General features: G+C 37.4%; 1 pseudogene; it reads right to left on the bottom strand.

The window, feature by feature from the left end:
* LOC120180679 overlaps window positions 1–16,884 on the bottom strand; it is a 24,387-nt pseudogene extending 7,503 nt beyond the window's left edge.
* Between the last annotated feature and the right edge of the window lie 3,853 nt (window positions 16,885–20,737).

Here is a 20,737-nt window from a genome sequence, read left to right as displayed (position 1 = left end):
TTACAAGACCTTGGAATCCACCTGACAATAAAATTTATAAAAGAAACAATAGATACAATTTCCTTAACAAAATTTGAAAGGGAAAAAGGAACCAAAGCTTGATCTTTGATCCAATCCACGACAAGCTTGCAATCACATTCAATAATGAGTCTCCCTTGAACAACCATTCTGAAGAAACAAAGATATCAATGCCTCTTTTTACAGCTTTCAATTATGCTAAATAGGGATGAGAAGGACCAAGATTTTCTGAAAAAGAGAAAAGTGTAACCCGATTCCAATCCCTGAGAAGACCCCCTATTCCAGCAACTCTCCCAACTCTACTAAAAGCCCCATCCACATTCAATTTAAAAAAATCTACTGGAGGAGGAATCCACCAGCACCCAGATCTGAGTAGTTCCTTAGAAGCAGAGATACTATCTGCCAAGGAAGGATCACCAATTAAAGAATCCACCTTAATATAGGAAAGAGGATATTTTGCTAGAAACCATCTTGCTAGCCTTAAGCGAACAGTGAAAAACAATGAAAGCTTGTCTAGTTTACCATTATCAAAGATAATTTCATTTCTGATTCTCCAAATTGACCATAGCACTACACCCAGAATAAACTTCCAAATAACCGAAGAAGGCCTCAAATCAGACCAAGAACTAAGTAAAGAAGGACGGTCAAATGGAAAAGCTAGACTTATACCCCAATAACAAATTAATTTATTCCACAGCTCCCACGAAACTTGACAGAACAAAAAAAGATGCTGGACTGATTCATCACATAGGTTGCACAAAGGGCAGAGAGTATTCTCCCCTATAGTAACCCCCCTTTTCATCAATTTCATTCTAACAACAACTTTTTGATGAGATAGCTGCCAAAGAAAAGTCTCCACTCTAGGAGGGACTAATCCCAGCCAAACACAGTTTCTCCACTGAAATGTATCCTCATAAACAGTCTCTAGAGATTTTATGCACTCTTTGACAAAAAACAACCCATCCCCCAAGCCATCCCACAGCAGGCAATCCTCCAAAGATTCAATCAGTTTGATGTCTTTAAGGTTGTTCAATAACTCAACCAACTGCAACACTTCCCAATCACATAGATTCCTCCTCGTTTTAATATTCCACTCCCATCCATTCAAGTCAAAACAACCAAAATCAGCCACATTGCCACCTTTGTTAGTAAAAAGTGCAAAATCCTAGGAAAAAGAATTTTTAATGGACAATCCCCAAGCCAAGTATCCTTCCAAAAAGAGACAGATTTTCCATTCCCTATTTGTATTTTTGCATGAGATCTAAGGCACCCTCCAATGAAGTCATTCTTTGAGAAGTTATTGACAATTCCCCTCCAAATCCACGAGTCTTTATGAGAGAGGGCCTTAGTGATATTCAAGGAATGACAACTCACATTATGTTTACTACAAAAGAATTTCTTCCATATCGAGTCTTTCTCATTTGCAAACTTCCATACCCACTTCCCCAACAACGCTCGATTGGTAAGATTCAAATCAACAACTCCTAACCCTCCACCACTCAACGGCTTACAAATCTTTTTCCAACTAACCCAATGCATTCTCTTCTTCTCGCCCCCTCCACCCCAAGAAAATTCGACATCAAAGAATTTAACTGTTGAGAAATAGTAGATGGCATCTTGAAAATAGATAGGTAAAAAATGGGTAAAGATGAAAGTACCGACTTTATAAGCACCAATCTGCCAGCCATGGATAAAGATGAAGCTTTCCACCCCGCCAATTTTCTACTAAAATTCTATATGACCGACTCCCACAACTTCTCTGAATTCTTTTTTGCCCCCAAAGGGAGGCCTAAATAAACTGTCGGGAAAGAGCCAATAGAACAGCCAATATCCCTCGCCCATTCTTCAAGTAAGTCATTCTCCATATTAATACCATAAAGTTTACTTTTGGCTAAATTGAGATGGAGCCCCGTCATTAGGCTAAAAATCCTCAAAACTCTTCTAACATTCTTGATATGGGTAATAGAGGCTCGACAAAATAAAATTAAATCGTCCGCAAACTGAAGGTGTGATAAATTAAAGGAATTTTGATCATTGCCGAACGAAAACCCTTGAAACAGACCCAAATCCACTGCTTTTGTAAGCATCTTGTGAAGCAATTCCCCAACAACATTGAACAGAATAGGAGAGAGGCTACATCCTTGCCTTAATCCTTTATCAATAAGAAATTCTTCTGTAGGGGACCCATTGACTAGGACCGATATAGAAGCTATGGAAATACATTGTGTGGTCCAAGAACACCACCTATCACCAAAACCCATCTCTTTCAATAATCTTATAACAATCTGCCATTCCACTGTGTCATACGCTCTGCTGAAGTCTACTTTAAAGACAACCCCTTTAAGCCCTTGTTTACTCCAACTTGCGGGGTGGAAAGCGTCTTGTCTGTCTTTGGCTGGGAGGACAGTCCTGTTGAAGTCGGTGCTAACCTCTTTGCCGATTTTCTTTCTATCTCTTTTCAAAATGCCGTGCAATATCGGAAAGAAGCTTAATTCCTTAATGGCTAACTTTCTTTGGGGTGAGAAGGGGGATAAGCGGAGGATTCACTGGGTAAATTGGAACACGGTTTGCAGGCCTTTGAACTGTGGTGGACTAGGTGTCCTTGATTTGAATCTTACTAACCGGGCTTTACTAGGCAAGTGGGTGTGGAAATTTGCCAATGACAAAAACTCTCTCTGGAAATCGGTGTTGTGTAGTAAGCAAAAGATCAGTTGGAACACTATGTCTATTGGAAAGGTTACTTCTCCGAAATCTTCATGGATCTTGAGAGGCATTGCTAATAATTTTTCTAAGAATGATTCGGTAGGGAACTTTCTTAGATTGAATTCGAAGCTGCAAGTGGGTAATGGGAAATCAATTTCTTTTTGGAATGATGTTTGGGCGGATGAGGTCCCTCTAAAAATACTTTTTCCTAGAATCTACGTGCTTTCCATTAATAAAGGGGGGGAGATTGTTGAGTTTGGCAGCTATGGACCGAGTGGTTGGGAGTGGAATGTCCAAACTAGAAGGAATCTGAGTGATTGGGAATTGGACCAGTGGTTAGCTTTGATGATAAAAATTAAGGATGTCAAACTGTCAGAGCTGGTGGAGGACTCTCTTTCTTGGTCTGCTAGTGGAGACGGACTGTTTTCGGTTAAATCATGCAGGGAAAACATTGGCTCGGAGGTAGGGAGTAATGATGTGTGGCTACAAGGAGTTTGGAAGGGTTTGGCTCCACCGAGAGTGGAAGCTTTTCTGTGGCAACTGGCACATCAGAAATTGGCAGTTAAGGCTGAGTTGGTTAAGAGAGGAGTTTCTTTAGGGGAGGATATACAGTGTCCTTTCTGCAAGATTCACGAGGAAACAGTTCAACACTTATTTATTTCCTGTTTTGTTGCTTGGAAGTTGTGGAATAAAATAGCTAGCTTCTGGGATATTTTGTTTGTTCTTCCTCAAGACCCTCCTGCTTTGCTTAGTTCCTGGTGTGATTTGAGGGGAAACTCGACGATATGGAAGTTTATTCCAGGTGTTATCTTCTGGTCAATCTGGAAAGCCAGGAATGCTATAGTGTTCGAAGGTTCTAACCTGGACAGCATGTCTTTGTTCTTTACAGTTAGATTCAGGTTATCAAAATGGTTTTAGCAAAGTTTCCTATGGTTAATATTCAGGAGGATTTGCTGATTGGTAATCCATCTCTAGCAGATGGGTTTTCGTTAACTTTAGACAGAGTTGGTCATAACCTGCGTTGGTTTCCCCCCCCTGTTGATTTTCTTAAGATGAACGTTGATGGTGCTGTTAGGCTTGGAGGCTCGGGTGGAGGCATAGGAGGTATATTGAGAGATTCGGAGTGTTGCACGCTTTTGACTTTTTCAGAGAAGGTGGACCAAGTTACTCCTCCGCTAGCTGAATTAAAGGCTATTAAAAGGGGTATTGAAATTTTTCTGGCTTCAGTTTGGGTTTCGGTTGGAAGATTGATTGTTGAGAGTGATTGCAAGTCGGTAGTGGAATGGATTAAATCACCGGCTTTGGCTCCTGTTTTTTACTTGTCTTTGGTTAATCAGATTTTGACTCTTTCAAATGGCAAGGTTCATTCAGTGAGGTGGATTCCAAGAGCGAGCAATGGGGAGGCTGATAGCTTAGCTAAGAAAGGGATAGGTTGACTGTAAGGACCTGTTACTGGATTTTCTGGTCCAGCGATATGGGCTATTATAAAATTGTTGTTAAGTCTTATGGGATGTATTGTGATGTAGTGTTTAAATCTTATGTAAGATTATATTATCAATAAAGTTCTTAAGGCACTCTTTTCCTCCTTCCGCTGATTAAGGAGCTTATCACTAAGTTCCTTTAATCAAGAAGGGGGTTTTTAGCGAGGCCTTCCATTCTTATCAACAAAAAAAAAAAGCACTTTTGATAGAATTTTATATAGGCTGCCCACAAGACTAATGGGTCTATAGTCTTCTATACTCTCCGGATTACCTTTCTTTGGGATCAAGGTAATAAAAGCGTGGTTAACCCCGTGTACCCACTCTTTTCCTTCAAAGAAATCTGAAAAAAACTCCATAATCTGCTCCTTCAAATGATTCCAGTATTTCTTATAAAAACCCATGGTAAAACCATCCGAACCGGGAGCTTTAGCACTATCTGAAGAAGAAATTGCATTCCACACTTCTTTCTCTGTAAATTCCTCCTCCATATAAGCCCTTTGAACTGCTGATATTTTCATAAAATCAAAATCTAAACCCTCAACCTCAAAAGTTGCTTTTGTGTTGTATGCAGTCCTGAAAAACTCATAAACACTGTTTTTTATCTTAACTGGATCCGAAATTACCACCCCTTCAATTTTCAGAGAATGAATAGTATTGAGACTATTTCTTTTCATAGCAGTAAGGTGAAAAAACCTCGTATTTTTGTCTCTGTTTTTGATCCATCTATTTCTTGAATTCTGCCACCAAATGCTTTCCTCGATCCTTAACAATCTCAACAGCTCATTTTTTAATTCAATCAACTGATCCCATTCCCCCTTAGACAACATTCCACCTTGTGACTTTAAATCCAATTCGTTTATTTTCACTTCAAGCAGCGATATGGAGTCTGCCAGCCCTAAATGACTGCTGCCAGGCCAGTTTCTGATCTTCTTCTTCGCATTTTGTAACAACCTGAAAATCCCCCCTCTATTCCTATTCTTCTTCTCATCAACCACACAGCCTTCAACCAAATCATCAAACCCTTTCTCCTCTATCAGAAAATTAAAGAGCCTAAAGGGTTTGGGGCAAGATCAGATTGATCTATTTTTTATGGCAAGATGTAGGCTCGCTACTTGGATTTTAGCTAAGTTCAAGGATGTGTCTATTCTAAAGGATTCTCTCATTAGTGATCCCTCTCTTGGGGATTGTTGCTCTCCTTCAAGGTTTTCAATCATCAAAATTGTGTCTTGGTCTCCTCCTCCAAAGGGCTTTATTAAACTGAATGTGGATGCAGCTGTGAGTGGAGATTGGAGGAAAAGTGGTGTTGGTGGCATTCTAAGAGTTGAGGATGGCTCAGTGATGGGTTCTTTCCAAGAGGCTGCTGGTCCAGGTCCTCCTCTTTTGATAGAGCTTATGGTAATCAAGAAGGGCTTAACTTTCTTTGCTTCGATTCATGAGCGGTTTAAGGAACGTTTAATTGTTGAAAGTGACAGTATATAAGCAGTGGATTGGGTCAAGGATTATGATCATGGATTCAAATCGCGTTTTCGGTCGCGTTGCGTTTATCACGGTCGCGGACGTAACGGATGCTATCGCGGTCACTACGGGTATTGCGGACGTGAATTTTTTTAATTCGCACAACTTATTACAAAATATAATAAATTTTAATTATAATTATAAAAAATCAATTTTAATGATATTTAGAGTGTTTTCTAACACTTATGAACTTCTAAAAACTTTTATTAATACATGAGCATAATTTTTACCATCATTAATTATTCATGTATTTATTTATAAATTTCTTAAAAATATTATACAAGAAACATAAAATTAAAATTAGAATTTATAAATATAAAGCAATTCATTACTTCTATTATCAATAATATAATACAAAATATAATAAACATTTACTAACAGTGAAGAAAAGTAAGTTTATTGCATAAATTAATAAATAATAAAAATAATTTAAGTGTATAAAATTTAATTTCAACATTCAATCTCTTAAAATAAATCATATTCATTTAAAAAATTAACCCATAAAATTATCTATTATTATTCACTTACCAAAAATAACATATTAAAATTTAAAACTCACACTAAAATAAAACCAACAAAAAAACCCATAACATGTAACCCAAATCTTATTAATTTATTGGATTTCTTTTGGTCCAAACCCAAAAAATTAAAAGTAAAAAAATATTTAAATCTAAAACATAAATAATTTTTTAAATCCCAAGCCTCTTCTTCTTCTATCTCTGCGTGAGATAAGAGAGACAAAGAAACACAACAAAATCAGAAAATTTCTCCCATGTTTATTTTTTGTTTGTGATTTTCATCAAACAGCTTCATTTTTTTTCTAGTAGAAGTGTTGTTGAAAGCTTCTCCTGTTCTTTCTTTGTTGAAAAATCATCAATTGGATCATCCTGTTCGTATGTTTTCTCCTCTTTGTTGTCCAAAAAACAGGTATGGGTATGGTCATTTTCCTTCTTTTTTCTTTCTTCCAAACTCTATTCTTCCCTCTAAAACCCAAAAAATCTGTGGGTTTCAGTTGATTTGGTGTAACGGTAAATAACGGAAATAGCGGACCGCTATCACCGTGATCGATCGTTACCCGTTAAGTTGCGGCCGTAATTGGCCGCTATCAGTGTGATTTCGCTTAACACCGCTATTTTGGACAATAGCGGTATCGGACGACGGCGCTACTGCGAAATAGCGGCTGCTATCACATTTGCGCTCCGCTATTTGAAACACTGATTATGATCGTTGTCCCTATGTCTATATAGACTTAGTGAAAGACATTGTTACTATGTTAAGAGATTTGAAGGGTATTATAGATGGGTTGCTAGGTCAGCCAATATTGAGGCTGATAGCTTAGCTAAGGCTAGTATTGGTTAGTTTCATTGTTTTGGTTAGGCTATTTTTATGCTTTGGGTTGGTTATTGTAAAGGGGTGTTTATGTTTGTTTTTAAACATTATGTATCTTTCGGTTATTAATGAATTCTAAGGCACTCTTTTCCTCCTTCCACTGATTAAGGAGCACCTTGTGCTCCATTAATCATGAAGGGGGTTTTTAACGAGGCATACCTTCTTATCAAAAAAAAAAGATTCATTAACTCACATCTTTCCGAATTTCTTCCATTTTTTCTGGAGTTTCTGCTGAAAACTTCTCTTTATAATACCTTTCTTTCCACCCTGGCTCTCCCAGTTTAATCTGACAAGAGCAACAACCACATGACAGCTAAAATAGCAAGTCGTGGACTAGAATGGCAATGAAATTATGAAAAAAGAGAGGAACAGCAAAGTTCTTCCACTTCGTTGAGATAAGAGGAGTGGGACAGTATGCATTTTGAAAATTTAATATTATATACATATATATATCAAACCAGAGTTCCAAATCTAATGATTGCCTACACCTAAAATATTAGTAAAGAAACAAAATAATAAATTGCATGAGAATGTATTCAAACCTTATCTTCCTCGTGATTTTGGGAGTTAAAAGCATCAGATTTGTCACGGATCAACTCTTTAAGTTTTGCTTTCAGTTCTTCTTTGTTCTCATGTTCCTGATGCCAATGGAAAGAAAGAAACAAGCATATAAGTGTTGTCCAGCAAAAAAATATACCTGAATCATTAATGCTCTCTTAACTCCTCGCCAGCAAGGCTCATACTAAAGCATAAGGTTCGCCAATGGAATATGAGTCTTAAAGAAGCTGAAGGAGTCAGATTTATATTAAAGTGCCTCTCCTGAGCAGCAAAACATACATTTGTTTCAATACTATCTTCTGCTTCGACGATAGCAGCACCAATAGTGGTCCCTGACGATAAACGCCGCACTTTGTGCGGCCGACCAGAGGATCCATTACCACTAGACTCCATTGTTTGCTGAAATGGAGCAGGTGAAGGACCGGAGGCAAGACGGGAACCGTGAAATCTAGAAACTGGAACCAAAGAATCAGGTTGAACTTGAGGTTGTACATCATCTACTCGTCTAGCTTGTGCTTTTTCTCGTTTGATTCTTTCTGCTTGACGCTATATGATACTAGCATAGAACATATTACTATTGAATTCTTTCACCGGCTAAAAGAATGAATCGTGTTGATATGTAATACATTCATTTCAAGAATCCTTAAGTCAGATGGTTATTTTTAGGTGCACCTATGCCCATAGAAAGTTTAAAACAACTAAATGAGCAAACAGAAGAAGGTGTTTTTTTTTTTTTGATAGGAAAGGTAGGCCTCTTTAAAAACCCCCTTCATGATTAACGGATCACACGGTGCTCCTTAATCAGCGGAAGGAGGAAAAGAGTGCCTCATTAATTCATTGATAACCACAAGTTACAAATACTTAAAACAACCATACAACCTATCATTCAAATAAGCAACCCAAAACCTAACAGAAACCCAACTAAAAACCAGAGATCTACCCAATACCAGCCTTAGCTAAACTATCAGCCTCAACATTGGCTGACCTAGCAATCCATCTAATACTACTATTCAGTCCACTAACCTTGCCACCAATAGCTGTCACAATGTCTAAGTAAACATAGGGACAACGGTCGATGTTCTTGACCCAATCCACTGCTAATTTACTGTCTGATTCAACAATTAACCTTTCCTTAAACCGCTGCTGAAACGAGTCAAAGAAAGATAACCCTTTCATAATTGCCTTGAGTTCTAACAAAACTGGAGGACCTGGACCAGCAGCCTCTTGAAAAGAGCCCACCACCGAACCATCATGATCTCTAAGAATGCCCCCAACACCACTCTTCCTCCAATCTGCAGTCACAGCCGCATCCACATTCAGCTTAATAAATCCTTCTGGAGGTTTAGACCAGGACACCGTTTTGACAATAGGAGAGCTTAATAAGGAGCAGCAATCCCCAAGTGAAGGGTCACAAATAAGAGAGTCCTTAGGGATAGATACAGCCTTGTAGTAAGCTAAGAACCAAGCAGCCAGTCTACATCTTGCCAAAAAGAATAAATCAATCTGATCTACCTTCCCCCCCTCGAACACAATTGCATTCCTACCCTTCCACATTGTCCATAAAACCACCCCCGGAATGAAGGACCAAATTTTCGAATTAGGTACCAATTCATCCCAAGCGACCATAAAGCTGTGAGCATTGTCTTGAAAAACTGAAGAAACTCCCCAGAAAATCAAAAATTTATTCCATAAGGACCACACCACCGAGCAAGAAAAGAATAAATGTGCTGAGGTTTCATCCGCCTCTCCGCAAAAAGGGCAAGCAACATCCACAATAGTTGAAACTCCTATCCTCTGTAGCTCAACTTTAACTGGCAATCTTTGGTGCACGACCTGCCGCAAGAAGACCTCCACTCTAGGAGGCACTGTTCCCCTCCAAACATACTTATTCCAAAAGGGGTCTGTTATACCAACAGGCCTGCATGACTTAACACTCGAACTAACAGTATAGACACCTTCCCCATTGCCAAACCAGACCAACCCATCCGATAACTCCTGAGAAAGAGGGATATTGTGGATTAGGGTCATTAATTCAGAGTACTGAACCAATTCCCATTCACTCAAATTCCTTCTCAAATTAACATGCCAAGACCAAACTGAAGATCGAAATTCCCCAAACTCATAAAGCTTCCCATTCTTATTTATAGACAGCACATACAGCCTCGGAAAAATCACTTTAAGTGGGGAGTCATGTGCCCAACTATCCCACCAAAATCTAATGCTCCCTCCATCACCCACTCTGACTTTAAATTTGCTACGAAACTTTGCTCCAAACTGATCCTTTTTGAAATGGTTGAGGACCACCGATTTCCAAATCCAAGAAGCATGTGTAGGAAGTTTCTCGTTAAACAGCAGTAAATTGGGATCCAAATTATATTTACAACAAATAACCTTCTTCCACACTGAGTCTTTATCGTTAGCAAACCTCCAAGACCATCTCCCTAAGAGAGCTCTATTCATAAGACTTATATTCATAGCACCAAGACCTCCAACACTTTTATCGGAGCAAACTTTTGTCCAATTGACCCAATGGATTTTCCGAGCCTCCACTCCTCCTCCCCATAAGAATCTGGCCATGATGGAATTCAGCTTAACACTCACCGAAGAAGGCATCTTGAAAAGGGACATGAAATAGATAGGAAGGGAACCCAAAACTGCCTTCAGTAAAACCAACCTCCCTGCCATTGATAGAGTCTTCGCCTTCCATCCGGCTAGCTTTGAATGAAACTTTTGAACTACCGGATCCCACAACATCATAGAGTTTCTCTTCGCACCAAGAGGCAGCCCCAAATATTCTGCAGGAAAATGTCCTACAGGACATCCAATAGCATTAGCCCACTGAAGAAGCTCTTCCTCATTAATATTAATCCCAAATAATCTGCTCTTAGACAGATTCAGTTCCAGACCAGTCATAATTTCGAACACCCGAAGGATCCTCTTAACATTAACAATCTGGGTCTTCGAAGCACTACAGAAAATGATTAGGTCATCTGCAAATTGCAGATGAGATAAGTTGACTGAGGCCTCGTCTTTACCAACCACCAGACCACTGAAAAGGCCCGAAGATACTGCTTTACGAAGCAACAGGTTAAGCAGTTCTCCGACAAGGTTAAACAACAGAGGGGACAGGGAACAACCCTGCCGGAGGCCTCTAGCCATAGGAAATTCATCAGTAGGAACCCCATTAACTAAAACTGACACCGAAGCAGTTGACACACACATCCGGATCCAACTACACCATTTAGAACCGAACCCCATCTTCGCCATAACTTTAAATAAAATGTCCCAATCTACCGAATCATAAGCCTTTTTAAAGTCTACCTTAAATACACAACCCTTCAACCCTCTCTTCCTCCATAAATCAATTCCTTCATTAGCAATAAAAGAGCAATCCAAAATTTGTCTCCCAGGAATGAAAGCAAATTGAGAATCACTGATTATATCATTGATGCAACATCTCAATCTTCTCGCAAGGCACTTAGATAGGATCTTATACATCCCACCTACAAGGGAGATAGGTCTGAAATCATCTAAACTCCCAACATTAGAACCTTTCGGGATGAGAGTTAAGAAGGAATGGTTAATACCATGCTCCCATTCCTTACCCAAATAGAAGTTGTGGAAGAATTTCAATATATCGCCTTTCAAGCTAAGCCAGAAGGTCTTGAAAAAACCCATGTTCAACCCATCTGGCCCAGGGGCTTTATTACTATCACAAGAATTAATGGTCCCCCAAATCTCATCTTCCGTAAACTCCTTCTCTAGCAATAGGTTCTGTTGCAAGGAGATTTTTGCGAAATCTAAGTTAATACTCTCCACTTCCATTGTTGAGCAACAATTAAAAGCTTTAAAGAAATGCTCCCTGACCCTAGACTTGATAAGACCTGGATCTTTGGTGATGACACCATCAACATTTAAAGCATACAGAGAGTTCAGCCTCCTCCTAATGGAAGCGCAAGTGTGAAAAAACTTTGAATTACGGTCACCACCTTTGACCCACTTCTCTCTAGACTTTTGTACCCAAATTTGCTCTTCGATTCTAAGAAGTCTCCAAAGTTCATTTCTCAACAGTCTCAATTCTGTCGAAATGACAACATCATTGGAAGGAGGATGATGTTGCATCCCCTTTTCAATCTGATGAATTTTGTCCTCTAACATAGAGATGTCCATTCGAGGAAATTGATTTCTATCTCCAGACCAGCACTTAATGGCAGACTTTGTATTCCTAAGCATACTCAAAATTCCACCTCTTGAATTTTCTTCTTTGAACCGCTTAACAGACTCAACAACCATCTCCTCAAAACTATCCTCAGACAATAGATAATTGAACAGCCTAAAGGGTCTCTTACCCCAATTATCTGCCCCCCTCTCCAGGAAAATTGCATTATGATCGGAGATAGATTTAGGCAAAAGAAACTGGTTAATACCGGAAAATTCTGCTGAGAAATTACAGTTCACCAGAAACCTATCTAGTCTTACAACCGTCGGCAAATCCCGATAACTGCTCCACGTGAAATTCCCCCCAACCAGAGGCAGATCAATAAGTCCCGTTTGCTGAATAAAATGATTAAAAGTTTCCAGTGAATTCCTGTTATGACCTCTGCCTAACTTCTCCTCTTCATTCAAATAGGCATTGAAATCCCCTCCCACACACAAAGGGATACTGAACCCGTTTACAAACAGTCCCAGTTCATTAAAAAAAGCAGCCTTCTCTTCCTCCACAGACGGGCCATAAACGTTAATGAAGCCACACCTAAGGTGATTAGACTTGATTCCAAAAACAGCAATAAACCTCCTATGAATAAACTGATCGTCAATCTCAAAAAAATTATCATCCCAACAGCTTAACAAACCTCCAGATGAACCTATTGCTGGAGACTCAACGAACCCCTGCAACCCATTCAAACCACTCCTCCTTAAAAACGACATTGGTAATTTTTCGAGTTTTGTTTCTTGAAGAAAAAGAAACGACGGTTTTTTCTCAGAAACAAGTTTTTGCACAACTCTATGTTTCTCTTTTTTACCCAAACCCCTAACGTTCCAAGACAATATACTTAGCTTAGTCATGATACTCAAACAAACAGAACCCAGAACTCCCACATACAAATCTCCAGGTCAAATAGCCCCACACAACCCTTTCTCCAATTCAACAATCTTTTGTATAAAAGCTTCCTTCCCCTCCTTGAAAGATATCCCCAGCATCTTACTAATTTCCCATGTAGCAATTGCTTCCTCAACCAGCAAAGGAAAAGCTGATGAGGAAACAGTATCAACACTAGCATGATCAACAGCTTCCCTAAATAGAGACCTTTTAATTCTCCTGTATGGTCTGCTCACCCAAGAACTGTCCCATTCCTTTATCGAAAAACCAGCAGCCTCGGGAACATCAGAAAGACAACCTCTAGAAATTAAAGCTCTTCCTGTCTCACCATTGAACACCCCTCGTGACTTTTCCTTACAATCCTGCATCTTATTACAATTTTTCACAACCTGATTCCAGATCTTTCTAGACTTCGACCTACTATAAGTTTTATTATGACTTCTGATGAATTTCCTTCCAACCGGAGCCGTCTTCATGGATAACGAACTTGCAGAGCAGGTTTGTGAACCATCTCTTAAACTTATCAACTTTAAAGCAACCGGATCCCCTCCTCCAACTTCAACCCCTACTGAGTCCTTAATTGTATCTGATGAAAAAGGACTACGGCCCATAGAGTTTAGGCAGTTTTCTTGCTCCAGACCAGCCAACTGAATCCCTCCAAGGCCTGAATTAGGCCCACTTTCCCGGTCAACATTATCAAGCTTAAAAAGATCCCCCCCCATACTTTTCCCGCTTTTCTTACTTTCAAAAAGATCTTCCGACTTTTCATGTGGAGAGAAGTCAACTCTCTCGGAATCTGTGACATTACAACGTTGTGAGTCTGCAACCCACTCTAGCACCCTATTATGGATTTCTGACATTTCCTGACATCCCACGTGACCTCCATGCTGTGCCTGCCCATCCTCTGTGCTCCAACCGGAGGAGTTCTCCACCGAAGGATCCTCTGGAACAACCTTGCCACCAAAGAATAATAGACAAGTTAACATTTTTAAGAGTAGGGTGATAATGGAATCTCTTGCACATGCACTGAAAGAGGATTAAACAGATAGTAAATACTGCATGTGAAATAGAGACTGAAGAAAAACAAGGCAAACATAAATAATTTTTTTGTTTTAGTTGAAGATGATCATATTGATCCTAAACTCAAAAAAGACCTGATGCAAACGTGCTCTTTTCTGGAATATTTTATCTTCGTAGGATCCCACAGCTTGGATAAAATGCTCTACCCTGCTCAAATTTGGCTGAAATAAATATAATGCAGTCAAGAGCATTGGTTTAGAAGATAAGATATGATGACTCGAATAATATGCAGCCAGTACAAATTAGAGTACCTTGCATCCATCAGTCAAATAACCACCAAAAGATCTGCATTCCTTCTTGTATACTGCCATTAACAAGTTGATTGCACCCTGTAAATTAACAAGTTGAAAAAGGGAAGGCCTCCAATTAAAACCTCTGCTTCATATAAGAATCCTAAAGTGTACATTAAAAATTGCAATATAAAAGTACAACCCACAGTAGAATAATTACTTTAATCATATACAACCCTCACGAATCTCTAGTGTAGGCATATGAGGTAAGAAATCATTGCCAACAAAGAAGCATATGAATATAAAATCATCCACTATGCGTTCCAAGTCAATATCAAAAGGAGGATTGGGGATTCTCATCTCATATTCCAGGTACTCCCTAAGTGTCCATATGTTCAGAAACTACAAAGATGTAGCAGACAACATGTAATTATCCAAAGATTTCATTACGATCAATTCAACTGTAAATTCAATTGAAAAGTAACCTGGTATGGCTTTCTGGGGCCACAGATTTTTCATCAGCTTTCTCATCAAATTCCCCATCCTTCCGCTTTGCTTTTCCTTCACAGTTTGCCGCTACATGGCCCAACTGACCACATAGGAAGCATTTATCTTGTCCAGGGGTGAAGACAATCTGACAATATTCCACAAACCCTTTTACTTTTGGGCAGAGGGGAACATGATAATAGAATACTAAAAACATCCTTCCAAGACAGTCATTTCACTTGTAACATCCACTTGTTCTTATAAATGAGCAAAATAGCCAACTTTGTATGAAAGTTAAAAATTGTAAGAAAAGCAGATCAAACAAAACATTTCAATTTTCAGGCGACTGATAAATAAAATATAAAAATAAAATACGTAGCAGATATCTGCAAGTTAAAAAAATACAAACCTCTCGAAGGATTGAAAAGTGAACTTCATGAGTGGCCAAGGCCAACATTATTAAATCAGCATCCTGTCAAGTGTCAACATTTAGCAGAGTGCTCGATTTTAGTCCACTAAGTAGGCCAAAGAAAATAAACAGAACACGTGCATAAAATTTAAATAAAAACTGAAACCAGCAGTGGAAATAGTGGCAACATACCAAACCATATAGGCAATGGCATGTGTTTGGATCAAAACCAGGAAGGTTCCTTTGGAGCCGTATATATGACATAATTTTATGTTCTCCTTCACCAGGAACATTTGCATCAGATAGAATAACCTTCAAAGAGATGAAAGTAAGAGAGGTGCTAAAACTCTCAACCATGTCAAAATAAAGAGAAAAAAATAAAAAGTTGCGGTACCATAATATTTGATACTACCTTGACATTTTTCCACCCAGGATCATAATTTAATCTACGGTGGATATAATACTGCAAAGCAATTGACAGAACAGCCATAAATGGAGTGCCAGGTGTAATAACATTAGAATCAAAAAGCTTTGATTCCTCTTTAGGAGGAAGTCTTCTGCCCTCCCTCTCAAATTCCTCTCGCAATCGTGCTTCTTCAGCTGCCTACGGAAAGAAAGTTTAAGAAGAACAAAATTATTACCAAACAGTCTTCTTTTGTTGCTACCGTTTCTATCATTAAAGTGTTGGAGAATGTGAAGTATCAATACCAAAAATATCTTGATGACTTAACATTTTATGCAGCATGCAGAAAATCAACACAAAAATATACACATGTATACAAAAAAAAAATGAGATAACATACCTCCTCTGCAGCATCTTTCGCTGCTCTAAAACGCCTAGACCGCTGTTGATTCATTTTAGCACGAGGGGCAACGCCATCTACCGTATTTTTCCAGATAAAAAAAGTTAGTATCATCAGCTAAACATAAATACACTTCATCTGCGTATCAAAAATAGGAGGAAGTCTTCTGCCCTCCCTCTCGCAATCGTGCTTCTTCAGCTGCCTACAGAAAGAAAGTTTAAGAAGAACAAAATTATTACCAAACAGACTTCTTTTGTTGCTACCGTTTCTATCATTAAAGTGTTGGAGAATGTGAAGTATCAATACCAAAAATATCTTGATGACTTAACATTTTATGCAGCATGCAGAAAATCAACACAAAAATATACACATGTATACAAAAAAAATGAGATAAGCATCTTTCGCTGCTCTAAAACGCCTAGACCGCTGTTGATTCATTTTAGCACGAGGGGCAACGCCATCTACCGTATTTTTCCAGATAAAAAAAGTTAGTATCATCAGCTAAACATAAATACACTTCATCTGCGTATCAAAAAATACATCTTACAACCTAAAATAAGCACCACTTACCAATAGCCATATACAAAAGCCTTCTACGACGGACCATAACAAACAATCTATCAATGTAATCAAATATGCATTGAAAAAATTCATCAAAAGTTGTTGGTGAAGGCTGCATAAGAACACCGAATAAGCCAAATTACATCGTTTCTGAAATTTTCTACGAAATACAAAACTAGAAACGATGGAATTTCAATGTGTTGAGAAGGTTACCCTGTATTCGGGGTGGAAACAAGGATGAATAATCCCGTTCATGTCGAGATAAAGATTATCGTACTCAAGTTTATTTGGATTGGGTTTACTCGAATCAACCGGAATGGAGATGCCCTCGATAACCACCGGCTCTTCCTCTATAACGTCCACCACAATCAGCGGATACTTCTCCGCTAACCATCTGTAGAACGCTGGCACTCCCATTGCCAATTGCTTGCTGCTGAAACCCCTTGCCGATCTCTAATAAAATCAAACACCAAAAGAAGAAACTCAAACCCCTAATATGGGGAAAAAATTGGAATTGTCTCGGGTTATTGTTTATATCTTCTACTATTGTGTTCGGCGAAATGTCGGGGTTAGGGCACCAAAACGGTGAAGGGACAATAGTACCCTTTGGAACGAGGGAAAGACAGCTAGTCTAAAATGGTAAAAGGACTGTTTACCCAAAGAATTATGGGTAAAACAGGTCTGGATATTTATTTGTTTTATGTAATTTATTTTATGAAAAAATATTTTTTATTTAGTTGTTATAAAATGATTTAAATAAGGCTAAATTTTATAAAGGGACCCTGAAGTGTAATTAAATTACATTTTGATCACTAAATTTTTAAAACTTACCATACAATTATTAAATTTTTAATTTACTTGCATTACAATTATTTTCGTTAGATGACTTGGCACTTTTATATTGGCTAACAAGTTAAAGTGTTCTTTCCAAAAAAAAAACACTAAGCCTTTCTCTCAAACTTCCAACATCTGCATGACTTTCCTATGATAGTAGAAATCTAATCTTTAAATACGAATCCAAGATTTTATATTATGAACGAACATATAAAATTTTAAAAGGGAACGAACTTATAAAATTTAAAGAGATAACATATTATAAAATACATAGAAAAATATAAAATATAAGAGAATCTAAAAATTTTTAGAAAACAACTACTCTCATCCGTCTCTCAATCCATCCTTACCAATACCAACCCATGAAAGTTTTTTTTAAGACATTAAAGAACAGCACTCTGATTACATAGCTTTCCATAAATAAAGAATGTAACTCCAACAAAACTGCACTCAAGTTCAAGCCATCAAATGGACAAATACTAAAAAGAAAACAATAATGTATTCATACCCGTATCAAAACAAACTTAAACGTATTCTGATTAATAGCACAAGATGTAAAGTGATCGGTTTTTTACTTATTTTGCATGGAATACTTGTATTCTATGTTTTCTTTTAGGCTTATATAATAAATCAATATTTAAAATATATAATATTTTTCATTTAAATATTTAAAATATTTTGTAGTCGAAATAAGTACCTAAACTATTTTTAATCAAAATAGATACCTAAACTACTTTTTGTCAAAATTTATATATTTAAACTATTCAATCTTTTCCATTGAAGTTCTAAAAAATTTGACATATAACATTAATTAAAGAATACTTCATACACTTAAATGATAAAAAGTTGAATTTTAGGTACCTATAAGATAAAAGGCTTTTCTTTCAAGTCTTCTTTTCTTTGATCGCCTAAGTCCACTTCGCTGAAATCATGTATAAGAGGTCATCCCTTAGTGGACTGATTCAACCTTGTAGAATATCTTGCAGCCCTTAGACCGGTCTCCCCTCATTCATGCCTTCCTTCAAGGCCTATTCTTTTTTATATCCTTGTTCCCTTCTTTCCTGGAACATGCTTTGAGTCTGAATGATGGGATTTCTGTCTGAAATCCCTTGACCTAACCTCTCCTTGATTTACCACTGCCAAGTCTTCCTCAACCTTTCCTGATGTTCCTGGTGAGCTAGCTTGTCATCCATCGCCCCGACTGTGATGGTCCCCTTCGACTAGTTCTTTCACAAGTGACCCTGTAAGTACTTAATTTAACAACAAAAAAAGATAATTTTAAATATTTATTTTGATAAAAAAATATTTTTAAGTACTTAAATAAAAAGATAATATATTTTTATTACTTATTTATTAAATAAGCCTTTCTTTTATGTGGAGCAGATGATGTCAATAAGCTATCATGACATCCTCGTTGCAACTCGGCTAGTCAGAAAATCTATTGCTTTCATGCAAAATGTTGTTTCCAAATTTCTTCAAGATTCAAAATAGGCCTTGTTTTTTTTTTGTTGGTTTGCTTCATACATCCCTATGTTTTTTTAGAGTTGTACCATTAATTCTTAGAACTATAAATGAGACGAAATATATCATAAATTATTTAAATTTGACTTGATTAAAATTCAGTCAACACTTAACTCGAGTTCTTAACGAGTCAAATTGAGTTATTTGATATCCAACTTTAAAAGCTCGTGAGTAACTCCATGAAATAATATATTATTTTTTATAAAAAAAATTAAATTAAATTATTAAAAATATTAACATTTACATGTTGTTTTTCTATTAAAAAATGCAACATAAGGTTTTCATGTACTTAAAGTTCAGGTTTAAGTTCAAGTTCAAACTTGAACCAAGCTCGAGCTTCAATCGAGCTAAATTTGAGAATGTTTTGCGTTCAAATTTTGTCGAGCTCAAGTCGAAATTCAGGTTTTAATTTTGAGTTCGAGTCGAACTTGACAATTTTAAACTTGCGAACTTTTAAGTTAAGTAAAGATGAATTTTAAACTTTTTGAATCAAATCAAATTCAACAATACTTGAGTTGGACTTAACTCATTATTGTTGGAAGCGTAGGTGGGCTCTCGATATTTAAAACTCTCGAACTATTATTAATACGAGGCAAAATACGTTACAACGACGTTACCCAAATATTACAATATAACACTAGCTGCGACTAGTTTACAAACACAACCTCGCTATTCTAAGCTTTGCTAAGCTTCACCTTTTTTCTCATAGCTTTGCTAAGCTATTTCTCATTCCGGCTTTTCTAAGCCTTTTCTCATATTCATTCTCTCTTTAATAGCTTTGCTAAGCTATTAATCATTCTGATTTTTCTAAGCCTTCATTTTTATCTCTTTTATTACATACTCCATATTAAGCTAAACACCCATATATATAGATATGTAATAAACCACCTAAGACTTGCCGCCTTATAATTCCTTAATAATTAAGTATTATAGCCGCTGCCTTTTCAATCATTCACGTGGACATGTTTATATCAAAGCAAACTTTGCTTGTCTTGCCAAAACTCTTTTCCTTAATTGCCAAGCTTGCCAACTCATTCATATTTTGACTTTTCAACTATGCTACAACATTCTGCCGCCTTGAACTATGCTTAATAATTAAACATATTCTTTTAACCATTTTTTTTTACTTTTCAAACTTCTAGAAATAAGTTTGATTTTCAACAATTATAGCGCTATTAACAACATAAATGAAAAGAGCAGCATGTGTCTTTGTTTAAACCATTGGGCAGGAGTTGCATATTATTTGTTTTACAGACATGTAACTATCCATTAAATTTATGTCTTTATTTCAAAAATTAAACTTGTGAACTGTTCTCCTCGCTGTTTGTAATGATGCTGCCTCAACCTTGTTCTTCTGCAAATTGTATGATTATGTTTTGTTCTTCTGCAAACAAATTAAAATAAAATGAAGGTAGGCGCCTATAAGGATGCCGTCTGTTGGACTCGAAGAGGGTAAGGCCCAATGAAGGAACCCATGGGCAAGTCGGATATATGCGTAGCAGCTTCATCATCATCAAACTCCAGTAATTCAATCGGACACACTTTGTTTACCACTGTCCAAGAGTTTAGGCCCCATAAGACACTATGAAATATACCGACTTAAGCATTCCCCTATTTTCTCATGATTTCAAGGTTCTTTTATCAACCACTCAAGTGGTTTACTCAACTCCATCAATGGATTCCTAATCCAAGGGATGTACAGATGATACTATATGAGGCGAACTTATAAAATTTTAAGTGAACAAAAATATATTTTCAATAGAATACTTTCTCCGATCATCACCCCTTGATCCATCACTGTTTAACCACTTACTTAAACCATGACATTTATGGCAACTAGGTCTAAAACTAAAGAAGTCCGAAATCACCAAGCCTGGATTAAATAATTTCTTCCTACCGAGACGAGGATAAGACAACAAAGGGTATTCAATTTGCTCCTCCATCGGATGAAGTCTGCCCTCACCGATACAAGAAAAACTACTACTATCCTACTCAATATGGGAAACCTGTTTCACGTAACAATATGTTAATCAACCCCCTTAAGAGCA

This window comes from Hibiscus syriacus, unplaced genomic scaffold (assembly GCF_006381635.1).
Source record: "Hibiscus syriacus cultivar Baekdansim isolate YM2019G1 unplaced genomic scaffold, ASM638163v2 tig00112498_pilon, whole genome shotgun sequence".
Lineage (NCBI taxonomy): Eukaryota > Viridiplantae > Streptophyta > Magnoliopsida > Malvales > Malvaceae > Hibiscus > Hibiscus syriacus.
Note: the sequence above shows the minus strand (reverse complement) of the source record. Positions and strands in the feature narration are given on the sequence as shown.